Source organism: Triturus cristatus, chromosome 7 (assembly GCF_964204655.1).
Source record: "Triturus cristatus chromosome 7, aTriCri1.1, whole genome shotgun sequence".
NCBI lineage: Eukaryota > Metazoa > Chordata > Amphibia > Caudata > Salamandridae > Triturus > Triturus cristatus.
Window position 1 is genome coordinate 562,265,754 of NC_140590.1, and position 13,684 is coordinate 562,279,437.

A 13,684-nucleotide genomic window follows, 5' to 3' on the forward strand; every position below is an offset into this window, starting at 1 on the left:
GATTCTTTGTCGTGTATGCTCTTTGTGTTTGGAGACATTGTCCCAAGGGGTGTTCCTTCCTCTGTGGCACCTGACATCTCCCCTGCAGAGAGTGGCATAATTGTTGTGTTGCCCTGTGTCTACTTGTCCTTTGTTGGTGATGGATCCCTTCAACTTTGGCCATGCCTGCTCAGCAATGTGTCCGGCTGCATCGTTTGTGCCAAACTTGGTACTCACTGTACTTGTATCTAGAGTATTTTGCCATGCCTTCATGGATAAATGGTCCCTTTTCCGCACAATGCATGTGTGTAATCCCAGCCTACTACACATATGGTACTTGTTCTGCTGGGTATTTGAACACCTGACTCACAATTGTGGCCATTGTATCTGTGGGAACTCCACCCTATTCCTTCCATGACAGACAACATCTTGGTGGCTAGCCCAGCACCTGAACATTCCTATCAGTCCTGGGATGTGCGTGACAGTGTGTGTTCTCTTTGGCTCTCTTAGTTTGTTAGGCAGTGACATGACTATACAGTCTTGTGGCATGATCTCAGTGTGTGTATTGTGCTGCATCTGCCAGGGGTGAGTATGCATGTGTTATTTGTCCTCACACCCACATGTGGTGTGTCATGCAGTGGGGGTAAGACCTCCTTCCACCTGGGAGTGGGACACTGCTGTCAGTGATGTGTTGTTATGGCACTATCATCATTGTCCTAAGTTAGGGATACGTACATTCTCCCATGGAGCTGTGGTCATCTGATAATGATGTACACCTCCCCATTTCTCTGTCCATTGCTGGGAGTCCTCTGCACCCACCCCCATGTCTCTGTCCACTGCTGGGAGTCCTCTGCACCCACCCCTCATATGTCTGGGCACTGCTGGGAGTCCTCTGCACCCACCCCTCATATGCCTGGCCACTGCTGGGAGTGATAGGCACCCACCCCTCATATGTCTGGGCACTGCTGGGAGTGATAGGCACCCACCCCTCATATGTCTGGGCACTGCTGGGAGTCCTCTGCACCCACCCCTCATATGTCTGGGCACTGCTGGGAATGATAGGCACCCACTCCTCACATGTCTGGGCACTGCTGGGAGTGATAGGCACCCAACCCTCATATGTCTGGGCACTGCTGGGAGTGATAGGCACCCACCCCTCATATGTCCGGGCACTGCTGGGAGTCCTCTGCACCCACCCCTCATATGTCTGGGCACTGCTGGGAGTGATAGGCACCCACCCCTCATATGTCTGGGCACTGCTGGGAGTGATAGGCACCCAACCCTCATATGTCTGGGCACTGCTGGGGGTCCTCTGCACCCACCCACCCACCCACTTGCACCCTTGCTGTGGTACACTGCTGTCCTGGGCATACACCACCCCCAATTTACAGCTGATGTGCTGCACGAAGCCGTACACCTACATCCGTGGCGTGTGTACGCCTTGTATCCATCATGTATTGGGGCTGTAGGGGTACGCGTGTACGGACCGTACCCACGCTCTGGGGCGTGGGTACGGTCCGTACACGCGTACCCCTACATCACCACTGCAATGGTGGTACGGCCCGTACCCACGCTCTGGAGAGCGTGGGTACGGGCCGTACCACCATTGTGGCGGTGACGTTGGGGTACGCATGGTACAGCCCGTACCCATGCTCTGGGGGTGGGTGTACGGGCCGTACCACCATAGTGGCGGTGACGTAGGGGTACGCGTGGTACGGCCCATACCCACGCTCTGGGGAACGTGGGTACGGGCCGTAGCACCATTGTAGTGGTGATGTAGGGGTACGCGTGTACGGACCGTACCCACGCTCTGGGGGCGTGGGTACGGTCCGTACACCTGTACCCCTACATCACCACTGCAATGGTGGTACGGCCCGTACCCACGCTCTGGAGAGCGTGGGTACGGGCCGTACCACCATTGTGGTGGTGACGTTGGGGTACGCGTGGTACGACCCGTACCCATCCTCTGGGGGCGTGGGTACGGGCCGTACCACCATAGTGGCGGTGACATAGGGGTACGTGTGGTATGGCCCGTACCCACGCTCTGGGGAGCATGGGTACGGGCCGTACCACCATTGTAGTGGTGATGTAGGGGTACGCGTGTATGGACCGTACCCACGCTCTGGGGGCGTAGGTACGGTCCGTACACGCGTACCCCTACATCACCACTGCAATGGTGGTACGGCCCGTACCCATGCTTTGGACAGCGTGGGTACGGGCCGTACCACTATTGTGGCGGTGACGTAGGGGTATGCGTGGTACGGCCCGTACCCATGCTCTGGGGGCGTGGGTACGGGCCGTACCACCATTGTGGCGGTGACGTAGGGGTACGCGTGGTATGGCCCGTACCCATGCTCTGGGGGCGTGGGCACGGTCCGTACATGCGTACCCCTACATCACCACTGCAATGGTGGTACGGCCCGTGCCCACGCTCTGGAGAGCGTGGCTACGGGCCGTACCCATGCTCTGGGGGCGTGGGTACGGGCCGTACCACCATTGTGGTGGTGACGTAGGGGTACACGTGGTACGGCCCGTACCCACGCTCTGGGTGTGGGTACGGGCCGTACCACCATAGTGACGGTGACGTAGGGGTACGCGTGGTACGGCCCATACCCACGCTCTGGGGGCATGGGTACGGTCCGTACACGCGTACCCCTACATCACCACTACAATGGTGGTATGGGCTGTACCCACGCTCTGGGGGGCCTGGGTACGTCCCGTACCACCATTGTGGTGGTGACGGGTATGCGTCCACGTCCACTTCCGTTGTGGCGGGACGTGGGATTGGTGGACATGCCCCCCGAAGTGACCAGACCATGGAGGTAATTAATGTGCAGGATGTATTAGTATTTTGTGGGGTGTGGCTTATGTTTCCTGCCCCTTGCCCCCCCCTCCCCCCTCTGCCCCTGGGGGTTGTTCTGACCTTCTGCGGCGTCTGCGGCGGTTTCTGAACACGAGGTTGTAGGCTATGAGGGCCGGGATGACGCGTAGGTTGGGGTCCATCGCTGTCCGTCGTGTACCGGTGCTCCTTCTTCGCGTCGTCCTCAATTTCCCGGCAGTTTTTGGCTCCCGTAAAAAATGCTGCGTGCGGAGTAACGTCGGCACGAATCGTACTTGCTGGTCCGCAGAACGCTGCCTGACTCCGTCCGGACGTCGCGTATGCGCCGTCCAGAATCAGATTTGTATGTATTTTTTTGCCAGTCGGTGTTTTTTACGACTCGTACGGAAATGGTGTTTCTGTGCGAATCGTACTTGCGAGTTTGTAAGGTGTTTTTCCCGGGTACGAGTCAGACGGAAGAAACGCTCCGTACGATCATTCGTACCCGGGTTTTACCGGATCGGAATCGGCACCTCTATGTACAATTGGCATGCCTGGAATAGGTGGGCTAGGTCAGGTGATACGTACTACTTAGGCTTAGTTGAAACAAACAAAAGAGGAAGGTGCACCAGTCAGGAGAAGTCCAAATCAAATCTGTATCTTTAGTTATATCCTTTATTTTCTTACAGATACTCAGCCAACGCGTTTCGTTCCACACCGGAACTTCTTCAAGGCTGCAAATAATTGACATGACAAGATAGAAAAACATTTATAATATAAGGACAACAAACATATATAACTTAAAACAAGACTGTCGTATGACACAAACAAATCTGCGAATATTTAGAGAATCTCACAATTACAGAAATCAGAAAAGACATAAAAACCAGTCTTAAAGAATAAACATATACATATGCAATCAAGGACAATATACAAATGAAACATAAATGACAAAAACATGTGTATCGGATAACCGATCCGATCAAATTATAAAATGCAGTGTAGCTGTAAACAAAAATGTGTGCAAGTTCCAGTAGATGTCTAGTCCTAGGTAATCCGACTAGCAGGAACATATAGAAAGTACGGACCTGAGGCAAGATAGATCCGTTGTGTCTTGTAGAGTTAACACAAGATACAAATTAATAGAAACAACAAGGGAAGTAGGGTCAGAATCCCGGAGGAGACAACATGCAAAAGGATCCAAAACTCACCAAATTCAAATCTTTGTGACCAGCGGATAAAGCAATGCAATGTGTCATAATCCCACATACATCGATAAGGTTCAGAGTAAGTAATTTGGTAAGAAGATCAATATATATATATAAATATATTTAAAAGCAACCATCAGTATTGCTATATGTCAATCTAAAAAATACACGGACTGTTGTCTAATAGATGTTCAATGGTTATTAATGTCCTATATCAAGGCATATATCTATAAACAACCACAATTAATATATAAGTTTAAAAAATCATCAAACTCTTGATAAGGTGGATGATAAATAATGAGAACAAGGACTTACCCTCAAGAGTGAATGACATATTACTTGTAATGGGGTGATATTGGGTTGCTGGCGCTGTACGTATAAGTTTAACTTGCGCTCCACAAAAAGAACCGAAATTAAATGGGTTCCAGTGATCTATGAAACATTAAATATAAGATGATCCGCTAAGTACTAATGCAACCTAAAATCGTAAATAGCACACCACATGAATAAAGTGCAAAATGGGCAATTAGGTGACAGCTACGACCCCAATTGTATAGAATTAGCATGATATATTTGCAAAGCAAGCTAATCGTGAACGTAAAGGAACGGCTTAATCTCTAGATATCCTGAAAGAGTTTCTAAGGGAATGACGGCGATGTTAATATAAAAATCGCCATAAAGAAATGCACAACTGCATGTATTGCGGTGCAACAACGGATGGAATCTCCAGAAAGCTTGCATATGAATGTTTGCTAAGTATTCAACTATCGATTATTGATGAATTTTTGTATATATATATATATCAAATCCCCCAAGTTACTACTGCAAAATGATAGGTAGTAGGAGTTATAAGTATAACTACTCGGGATTCTACATATAACAGCACTAGTCGTACCATGACGACAGCGTGACTCAAAAAATCACATTAAGCAGTAGCGCATCACTACTCCAATTGCTTGCCAATGACAGGGTAGTCAAATGCACGGAGGCGAACACACATCTAAGAGGGAGCAACCCTTCGGTAGCTCCGTAGTCCAGTATACAGTCAGTTATAACAAGAGCGAGTGTAACGCTATCCGAGGTAGTAACTAACACTAAGTAACCAAACTCGCCAACAGTGTCTCGCATGTTGAGATAGTTGGCCACAAGCATGTAGCGTAGTAAAAACAGCACACAATCATTTAAAAACGCACACCAATAGTGATCCGTACATAAGGAATCACCGTAAGTAATATAACATAGGGTAATTATGTATAAAGTTAATCGCCACAAAACACACCAAAGAGTAACAGACGCAAGAAAGGTACATACCTAGGAAGTCCCATGGTCCGAAATTCATCCCAGGTAGAAGCAGAAATAAGCGACCAATCAGTCCTAGTCGTACTCCAAACATATTTTAAAGACTTTAGAAAAGACGCGCGAGTCGAGGTCTGAGGTCACGTGGTACACGATGCCTTAGACAGGGAATGCGAAAGAGGACAAGTAAAAATAGTCACCATGGTGGAAAGGTATAAACTACCAACATGGTCTTACACTTTCAGAAAAAAGGGACGGAGAGATATACGGACGTCGCCTATTATACAGCGTGATCATGCCATTCCATAACTTACGAATAACAGACACTTGCGAGTTTGTAAGGTGTTTTTCCCGGGTACGAGTCAGACGGAAGAAACGCTCCATACGATCATTCGTACCCGGGTTTTACCGGATCGGAATCGGCACCTCTATGTACAATTGGCATGCCTGGAATAGGTGGGCTAGGTCAGGTGGTACGTACTACTTAGGCTTAGTTAGTATTCTGGAATCAGAATGGAACACTGGATTAGTGTTGATAAATAATAACTAGTCGGTCCGCGAATCCCCCGATACTACTTGTCGACTAGATTAGATAGGTCAATTTTATTGCAATTGTTGTTTACATTAAGCCTGGGCAAAGCACTACGCTACGCTCGCGTAGTTTGCGAAGTTTGCGCTACTTCGCACTACGCGAAATGCGCGTATCACAGTGCAAACACGCGTAGCGTAGTGCAGCGTTCATTTTTTGCTTGCTCGCGGTCCTCAACGTCAAGTTGGCGACCGCGAGCAAGCAAAATGACATCCTGGCGAGACTTTTTCCATGTTCGCGATCAGCAACATCAAGTTGGTGATCGCGAGCATAGAAAATAAACCTCCAGGCGAGATTCCCAACGCGAGGAGGTCAGGTTTCTCATTGCGAGTGGTCGCGTATGCTCGTGACCGCTCGCGATGAGAAACTACCAGTTCGCGTTGAGAAAGCTGCAGCTCGAGGAAAAATCTACTCGAGCAGCAGAAAACTACAGCTCGCACTGTGCAAGATGCCGTTTTCAATGATTGCACAGTGCCGGTTGCTTGTCCGCACTGTGCAATCATTGAAAATGACATCTTGCACAGGGTACTACGCAGTTCGCGAAGTGCTACGCGTAGCTCGCGTAGTGCGAACTGCAATTTGCGTAGCTTCGCGAAGTGCCACTTCGCGAATTACGCCCAGGGTTAGTTTACATAAATGTTTTTTGACAGTCTTTTAAAAATATTTTATTTGTTTCACACCAATCATCAATGTTTGTCTCTTTCTTTCTTATATCTTTCATGATCAGCACCCAGGGGCAAAAAGACGGGGTCAGAGTCGGCGTGAGCAGTTCAACAACACCAAGGACAAAAGGACCAGAACGAGGGCTCTTCTGCTGGTCCCAGTAAGTCTTCCTGTTTTTAATATTAATAATTCTTATTCACTAACTTCTACTGCACCATATTGTTTCCAAACTATTGTTTCCGTTTCCTAATGCTATTTTTTACCAACAATTATCCTCCGATCTAGACTATCTGTTTCTAAATTCTTGATATCCCTGACTCTAACTGCCTGTGCTATGACTCTCTGTACTACTACTATTAGTCTGTCTGTAGCTAAGCTTGCCCAGTTGGCCACTCTTTATTCAAAAGGTTTTAAATAAAACTCAGATTCACCATTAGCTCTAGCCATTGAGTCCAGTCCTTTGGGTTGTCCTCTTGTACTCCTTCTAGTCTTCTTAATCTTTGAGGCTTTATGAATCTTGATGTTTTTTGACAATTCCACCAACAAAATGCCCAACCAGATTTTACTATTTTGATAGGATAGGACATACTACTACTGTTGTAGGGATTTTGCACATACAGAACTTTGCACAAGAAAATAGGATGTTGGTGATGGGAGGTTGGACCTTCCTCACACCTCAATCAGAACAGAACCCACCACAATCTCCTGCCCGACTAGTTATAGTAGTGTTTCATTACTATTACCTCTCCGAACCCCCCCCAAGATACCCAATGAGTAGACAACCCAGAACATAAGACTCCCGACCTCTCAGTCGTGGAAGTAATGCACATGCACACCCTTCCTTTCGCTCGCTCACTCGTGTAAGTCCATCCACACCAAATACCACTGAGTCTATGTAAGTTCAAAAGTTTTATTTGCAACTGACAAGCTCTGTACGTTGTTCTATAATGCAGCACCAACAGCAAAATGCATAAGATTCAAACTATAAACATGATAACTGAACAGTGGTGGAAGCACCACCAACCCCTTTGTAGGAATATAGTTTATATAAAATTATAAATGAAGATCTCTGAGCGAATTCTGTGGACCCCTCACCTTAAAAGAACCTAGCACTGGTTGCATCATAAGCTCTGCAAAGCTCTGGTTCGTAGAAGGTAATCTTCCGTCTGTTATGAGAAAAATGGTGCGCGTTAGTATATTGCAAGCATTTCTCAGTTATGCCAAAAAGTGTAGCATTTTGGATAAGCAATATGGACTAACACCAGAACTCCATAACAAAGTGGCTTGTTTTGTTTGACCTTGTACGCAGCGCTTAGACAGTAGCAGTATGAGTTCATGTGGGCTCAAAGGCGTCACTCTTTATACAACAAGCCGCGAGGTAACGACGCGTGTGCAAATATAAAAGACACAAAAGTAAAATGGTTGCATGGCTCGGGCTAACTAAGCAAAGACTAGAATGACCCTAGGGACCATATAACTACTAGTGTCTACTCTACTACTACCTGATTTGTACTAGTGATGTCTGTTGTATATGTATGTATTACTATTAACTCATTTTTCAATCTTGCTAGTGAAAAATAGGGGGAGGGGTATATGACACCTAAAAAGTGTGTAATGTTTTTTCAAGGCACACTACCAACCACCAGTGCCGGGGCCAGCGGCGAAGGCGACATGGCTGCTGACAGAGGAGAGGATGCAGCAGTTGCAGGAGGAGCTGCAGGGGGTGAGCCAGCAGCAGTGGGGGGCGGTGGTAAGTTAGATTCCTAATTCTTACTTATCGACATTACACTCACTACAAGGGTGTACTGTATACTGTACAGTTGAGACTTACTAAGTAAGAACTTGTTGTGAACGGTTAAAGACACCCTTTACTTAGCATAAGTAAAAGCATTAGCGGCGGGAGTGTTGAGTAACCAATGGCCCTGTGAAAGTTTTATGGAGAAGACTAAAAGACAAATCAGATGACCTTGATGGATGGGTTGAATGAAAAGGGAAAGAAGAGTGGAAGGAAGAAGGACGGGCGAGATTTAATATTTATGACTGGCAGAGAAGGATACGTGGGATGCATGTATGCATAGGTGGATGATGGGAATCAGATGCATGGTTGGTTGAATGCCTGAAACTCCCACAAATGTTAAAGTCCAAGAAAGTGGGAGGATAGATACATACCACAAATTTTATGTACTGTGCTTGATAGTGCTTCCGTGCCACTATGTGTAGAATTAATTTGTCTTACTGCTTTGCTAAGAGTATATTTTACAATAGTCTTGTTTTTTCTTTTTGATATATAGCTACTCCTTCCAAGGGGAAACCTGACAGGAAGGAGTTGGCAGCCAAGGCCTGGTGCCGGAAGCTGGAGGCCATACAGAATGAATAAAGTCGGCTGGTGGTTCTGGAAGAGGAGGAGGAGGAGATGGCAGCAGCTGCAGCCTCCTCCAATGCCCCGGACCCCAGCCACCGCCCTCCAGTGATACGCGCCACCGTCTGGCAGCTGCCCGCCGTCGCACCTCAATCAGTGCTGCCTCCTCCCCTGTGGATTCAACTGCCACGCATTGAAGCGCCGTGTTGCCCGCCTAGAGGAGCAAGTATGTGTCCTCCAGAGTCAAGCCCGCCGAACATAAGACCCTGTTCATTGCCCCTTTTTTATTTATTCTTTTGGTGGGTGGGAATCGGGCGTTGGGTTTTCTCTTTTCATTGGACTTTATGTTGGACTTTTTCTTTAAGGACATTGGTTGGGGTTAGGGAGAGGGGTGGGTCGGGTGTTGTGGGATTTATTTACATAGTTTATTTTTGTTAGTGTATTAAATAATATATTTCTACTTTACATACGATGTTGTTAATGTTTTCTGGGTGGAGTTACTGTTTTACATCACACTGTTTCCTTCTTTCTTTGCTGGTGCAGGGCCGCCCACAGCCAGTGTTTGATTTTAATAATTGTCTGACTTTATAAGACACAAGCTTATAGATGTGGCACCCCTCACTGAGTGACTTGTTCTACTAGTACTGCCAGTCTCTTCTACTCTAGGCACTCTGCAACTGGACTCAAAGGGGTGTGTGAAATTGAATTAATGAAAACATGTCCATTATTAATTATGCCTCCACCAAACTTCTCTTACCTTTGCTTGATGTTAAACTTAGGCACAGCGATGGCTGCATGGTGATGATGGTTTTCTTTCCTAACATGCCATGGTTGTGGTGGTAGTAGTAGTAGTAGTAGACACTGGCAGCAGCATTTGCAAAAATAGAAAATGAGACAGTCTGTAGCCTGAGAGAGACTCTTCGAGGAGTAGTAGAATCAAGTACAGTACAGAAATTACTGCCAAACAATAATATGCAAAAATATAACAAAACATAATGGTGGTTGGGATAGCCTAGTAGTACACAGAGTTATAAACTCTAATTGTGTCGAGTCACTTGACTAGGCCTACAGTACACTGGACACAAGCGTAACTGTTAGTGCTGTGTAGGAGGATGACAACAAATCCATTAATCCAATCAATGCCTGCAATTAATGCTGATGTATTAGGTTCCTTTGGTAAAACAATTACCTCACAAATATACTGCTCATGGGTGGGCAAGCAGAAGAAGATCCCCGCCCTGCCTTGAAATTGAAGTACTGTTGCTTTTGCCACATCCGCCCCAGCAAGCGTGTGATAAATTATTGGTGTACATTTAATTTAGTTTTACCTCAATAAGTCACACAGCCCGGGGGACGAGGGTTAGGGTTTGTTGAATGGTTGGGAAAGGTGGTTTGGGGAAAGGTTTGAGAAAGAAAAACAGTACGCATGGACAAACAATAAACAACAGAATCTTTGTAGACTACCATATCCAAATCAGTATGTTAAGGGAGAAAAAGGAAATGCATGCATGATGATGATAAGGAGACCCGGATTACATACAGTTTGTGTTCAGTGTTACCGGGCTTACTTTTACAGATAGCAAAGAAAATTTTAAAATATCTGTACGGATGAATTATAAACAGAGAGCAAACCTAATGATAATAATAACAACAAGAACACACTGTTGTAATGATTGTAGACAAAAAAATGAATCAAATTATTTAAAAGATTATGAAAGTTGATACTGTTACTGTGTTATCCTGGTCAAATGGGGAGTTGAATCTCGGCATTCCTCTTGGTTCTCCCTTCCATGGATGCTCCGTCCATCAATTTTGGGTGACGCCACTGTCTGCCTGGCAGATGTAGATTCATTGGTAAGGTAAGTGTGCATTGTTTTCCCAAGTATAGCACAGGGTAAGGCCCGGCCTGTAATTGTAAATGCAAAAATAAAAGGGCTATTGAGAAACCAAGTTGAAAAAAATGCACAAGTTATGGTGTAGTGCAACAAGAACAATTTCTGAGGCGGCATGGATGCATCATCTCTACTCTAGTCTGTTTCCAGTATTAACCTACAACACCAACATGACAGAGCAGGCCAGAGAGCAAACCTAATGATAATAATAACAACAAGAACACACTGTTGTAATGATTGTAGACAAAAAAATGAATCAAATTATTTAAAAGATGATGAAAGTTGATACTGTTACTGTGTTATCCTGGTCAAATGGGGAGTTGAATCTCGGCATTGCTCTTGGTCCTCCCTTCCATGGATGCTCCGTCCATCAATTTTGGGTGACGCAACTGCCTGCCTGACAGATGTAGATTCATTGGTAAGGTATGTGTGCATTGTTTTCCCAAGTATAGAACAGGATAAAGCCCGGCCTGTAATTGTAGATGCAAAAATAAAAGGGATATTGAGAAACCAAGTTGAAAAAAATGCAAAAGTTATGGTGTAGTGCAACAAGAACACTTTCCGAGGCGGCATGGATGCATCATCTCTACTCTAGTCTGTTTCCAGCATTAACCTACAACACCAACAGGACAGAGCAGGCCCATGGTGACGGCACCCTTTGTATATCCTCCATTTAGCGTACATTTTTTTAAAGAGTTGGACAAAGCACATATCCAGCAACATAGCATTTTCCAATTTAAGTGACTAAATCAATGCACCGCAGTCATACCACCGCTACACTTGACTCCACCGCTACACAGACATTTAGGTCTGCTGTGGTTGTTGTTTACTTGTTTACCTTTTATGCCACTCATGACACGCCCTGACTTATTCCATCAATCATCTCCGATCTGTGTACTGAGTGACTGTGAAGATACTATGTCACTGTGGTCATCATGATGGTGTGTACCGAGTGTGTCCAGATTCCATATTCAAAAATGCAATGGATTGGCCTGCAGTAGAAGTACAATTTTGTTATTAAACAACAAGAGTGGAAATATTGACTTGAGTCACTGTTAGTGTGTAGAGTGAATACTAGTACACTTTGACTTCACTTCATGCACAACAAACAACAAAAACACAAGCACCAATCACTCAGAGTCGGTGTCCAATGCATGCCATTCATTACCTGTTCCTTCTCATCTTAAGTGAAGGGGCCGTCTCTCTCGCCATCATCATCATGGTGTTGTCCTACTCAGTGTGCAGTGTACAGATTGAGTCCCCTTCCTATATTCAAAATGCAATGTATCGGCCTGCAGTAGAAGTACAAATTTGTTATTAAAAATACAAGAAGGGAAAAAGTGACTTGAGTTACTTTTAGTGTGTAGATTATTACATAAAGTACACAATGAAGTAACTTCATGCACAACAAACAACAACAAACTCACTCAGTCAGCGTCCAATGCATGGCATAATTCATTACCTGTTCCTTCTCATCTTCAGTTAATGGGCAGTCTCTCTCGGATCAGAAACGAGGATAGTTATAGTAGTCATCATCAATCATGTTGCACTTCTTTTGGCGGGACTAGGAAAGATTTGCTTTTTTCTTCTATTTTGCATCATCCAATCATCATCTGTCTTCTTGAGGGCAATGGATTTAGGGAGATTCAGGAGGATGGAGGAGCAGGATTCGGAGGAGTGTACTGTGAAATGCAGACAGCTGAAACTTGTATATGGCAATAAAACGATTAGAAGACGGTGGTGATGGATTTGTTGTGATTCGAAGCTTCTAACCAGAAAGACAGACACACAAATAAAAGAACATAAGGGAGGAAGACAGTAAGAAGTGCAAGCCTAATTGTCAGGGAAGTATAGCTCGTCCTCAAACTCTGGGGGTTCAGCCAGAAGTAGGTAATCATCATCTAACACACCACTTCCGTCACCTGAGCCGCTGTCCTCATCTTCCTCCCTTGATTCATGTATTGTGTAATTCGGTGGTATAAAGTGCTGATTCAATTTGATCATGGTTAACCTCTGCACGTTTTTGGGCGAGAGACTGGTCCTTCTCACTGTTACAATGGAACCAGCAGCACTGAAAACACGTTCAGAAGAGATACTTGCGACAGGGCAAGCCAGATAGTTTATCACCAGCCTGCTGAGCAGTGGCCATTGGCCCCTTTTCAAATACCAATACCGCAATGGGTTTTGATCAATGTACACCTCTGTTGGGTCATCCAGATAGGCGTGGACCATCCGCTCAATGTTCAGGGGTGCTAAACTTTTTTCAGGCTCTTATCTCGTTGCATCAGCAATGGACTTACCAATGCCTTGCTGTAAATACCAACCGTGTAACGATTTTACTGGCCTAATGATCCAGTTCTTGCTGTTGTCGATAGTGTTGGTGAGTGTTCTGAGCCAAACGCACTGCCCTCAGGCTCCGAAACTGAACTTGACGCCGGATGCCCTGCTGCAGTACTTGTTGTGTGTTTATCTAGTGGGCTTTTAATTTGCAGCCATTCATTTTCCAACTTACTCGCTGACTCAGCTATCCAAGTTTTGTACCGGGCAACATCCATTTCTGAAAAAGGAATTAATGTCTTCAGTGCCCTTTTGTCCGTGGATTCAGAATTGTGGCAGAAATGTAATGTTTTTGTAGCAAAATCTTATTTTACACCCTTGTATTGTCAGCTAAGCGACGGGCTAAACTCTCCACCAACTCATATGCTTCTTTTTTTTCCTCTACACCTTTGTATGCTTCAGACACCTCCTTCAGCTGATGCTCTAGCATTTTCAACAATGGGATAGCTTGGCCCATAGTACAGTCCTCCTTGCTGACTTCACGTGTGAAGACCTCGAAAGGAAGAAGCATCTCAGTCAGGCATTTAACTAGGCACCATTGGT